Source organism: Capsicum annuum, chromosome 1 (assembly GCF_002878395.1).
Source record: "Capsicum annuum cultivar UCD-10X-F1 chromosome 1, UCD10Xv1.1, whole genome shotgun sequence".
In the NCBI taxonomy this organism is placed as follows: Eukaryota; Viridiplantae; Streptophyta; class Magnoliopsida; order Solanales; family Solanaceae; genus Capsicum; species Capsicum annuum.
In genome coordinates this window covers 130448494-130451161 of record NC_061111.1, presented here as the reverse complement: position 1 = coordinate 130451161, position 2668 = coordinate 130448494, and the positions used below count along the sequence as shown (strand labels likewise).

Below are 2668 nucleotides of genomic sequence, written 5' to 3'. Positions count from 1 at the left end.
AATGTTACTAGTAGCATCCGCAAACCTGCTACAAAAGATTGACTTGAGTTGAAATAGATATGGTGCAACTCTTGCATATTAGTGTACAATTCACAAGATTATCTCTTCAGGATCTACAAAAACATTTGAAAAACTTTCTTGAGATCAGTGAAACTTATACTCTCCAAAAGGTATGTAGATGTTGTTCCACCAAATTGCATTATTTCCTGGGATGATTTGGCATGAAAATTTATAATTTGTTTTTTCCCATCTGGAAAGAATGCATGGCTGAGGAGTGAAATGTTTAGTTTCTAGTAGAAAGATGGTGAGAATTTACACCAAGCTTAGGAAAGGTTCAAGTCCATGCTCTATGATTTCCACACCACCATTAGACTAATGATATTATGGTGCATACTTTTATAGAGGTACTTGAGCCATATATTAAAATTCTCCTAGATTCAACAGCAGGTGGAGGTACTTGAGCCATATATTAAAATTCTCCTAGATTCAACAGCAGGTGGACAGGCATTGGAAAAGACTTATGATGAGTTGTATATGCTTCTGAATCATATCTCATAGAGAAATCCCAAGTGAAATATAGGTGTGTCAAGGAGCACCCTAAAGAAAGTTGCAGGTTGCTAGAAGTTGACCAGTTGACAGTTATCTCAGCACATATTACCTCTCTGCAGAATCAGAATCACTCAATTTAGTAACTTAAATTTAGAGCATCAACAAGCTTCAGTCAATGCGATAAAACAAATGTAGAATTGGTGTGAGATATGTCATAATGGTGACCATGCAGAAGACGTATGTGCAGCCAACCCAAAATCAGTAAACTTTGTGGGTAATGCACAACGCCAAGGGAACCAAAATTTTAGAAATACATAAAATACGAACTGGCGGTATCACCTTAACTTTTTATAGAGTGGAAACCAAGGGCAGAATGTACGTCAGTATCTAGGACAAAGAAATTAGAATCTTTAATAATAGGTTTGGGGTAGTCAGGCAAATACTCTATCAAGCAACATTGAGGAAATGCTAAAATATATTATGGAAAATTAAGCATAGATGGAAGCATACATAAAGAATCAGTAGTTGGATACTAATACCTTAGAAGTTTAGTTGGGGAAGCTTGTTGGGGTACAGAACACTAGGCCTTAGAGAGGTCTACCCAGTGACACAAATCCAAATCTAAGAAATTAAATATAGTGTCTAATCATGGTAGTTTGTAATTGGGAAGTTAGAGACCAAAATAGAGACTCACAGGGCTGTAGCTAGTGATGGGGAGAAAGTTGAGAATGACAAATTCTAGAGCAGTGAGAATAGAGTAGAAAATGTGAAGCCACCTCCATAATTCCTATAGAGGCTGAAAAGTAGAAAGGGAAAGCATGTTACTAAAATTTCATTGATTTGTTAAAAAAGGTTCATATTAACCTTCCCTTTTTGATATTCTGTAAGGAGTCCCTAAATATAACAAGTACATCCAACATATTATGGCAAATAAGAATCAGTAGATAGAATTGCACTTACTGAAGAGTAAACCTTAAGGATTAAGAACAGACTGCCTACAAAACTCAAGAATCTAGAAAGCTTTACTACTTAGATCACAATTGGGAAATCTATTAGTTCTTGAGGCTTATGTGATCTTGGGTCGAGCATAAATCTCATGCCCACCTCTTTGTTTAAGAAGATAGGGTTGCATATTTTGATTGGCTGACTGCTCACTTTCCAGACATAAAGAAATTTTTGAAGATATGTTAGTGCAAGTGGGTTCTTTTATACTTCTTGTGGACTTCATTATCTTAGACTTTGGTGCGGATTTAGAAGTCTGATTTTTTTGGGATGTCCCTTTTTAGTGACTTTATTAAAAGATGTAGCTATCATGTAGCTAACTATGAAAGCTAATGATAAGGTCGAGGTATTTGATATGTACAAAGCGATGAAGCTACCCTTTGTCTATGAAGAATTTTCTACCATTACAATTATAGACCATGTGTCGGAGCTCCCTCTTATTACATCTATCAAATCCCTTAGAGAGAGGTTTGGCGGTACATGACATCTTTGGTGATGTGGAGAAAATAAGATGGATCAGATTTTAGATGTTGCAATCATGTTCATTCATAAAGGTCTCTTTAATACCTTGAACAGACCTTCCGCTCCTTCTCACAAGGCATTCATTTAGAAGCTTTGAAATCGAAGCTAAAGCCTCTGTAGTTACATATTAAATATGTTTTTCTTAGGGATAATAACACTTTACGTGTGATTCTCTCTACAAGATTATCTAATGTATAGGTAAAAGAGGCATCAATAGTGCTAAAATAGAGAAAGAAAGCTATTGGGTAGAAGATGTCAGACATACATAGAATAAATCCCACCTTTTACATGGAAAAAATCTTTATGGAATACGGTCACAAGCCGAGTATATAGCACCAGAGAAGATTGAAATCATTTATGAATTAGGTATAAGAAAAGAAGTGATAAAGTGGCTTGATGTAAGAATATTTTATCCTATTCCCAACAACAAATGGGTTAGTCTCATTTAGTGTGTCCTAAAGAAGGGTGGTATAACAGTGGTGAAAAATAATAATAGTGAGTTGATCTCAACTTGTACTATAACTGAGTGGATAATTTCTACGAATTATAGAAAGCTTAATGATGCTACCCATAAGGATAATTACCCAATCCTTTT

The 2668-nt window shown here is 35.4% G+C and overlaps 1 non-coding gene across 1 annotated transcript; it reads right to left on the bottom strand.

Moving 5' to 3' along the window:
• Positions 1-264: 264 nt before the first annotated feature.
• LOC124892366 lies at positions 265-370 on the bottom strand. Its single transcript, XR_007050211.1, has one exon. It is a non-coding gene; the product is annotated as a small nucleolar RNA R71 (small nucleolar RNA).
• Positions 371-2668: the final 2298 nt, after the last annotated feature.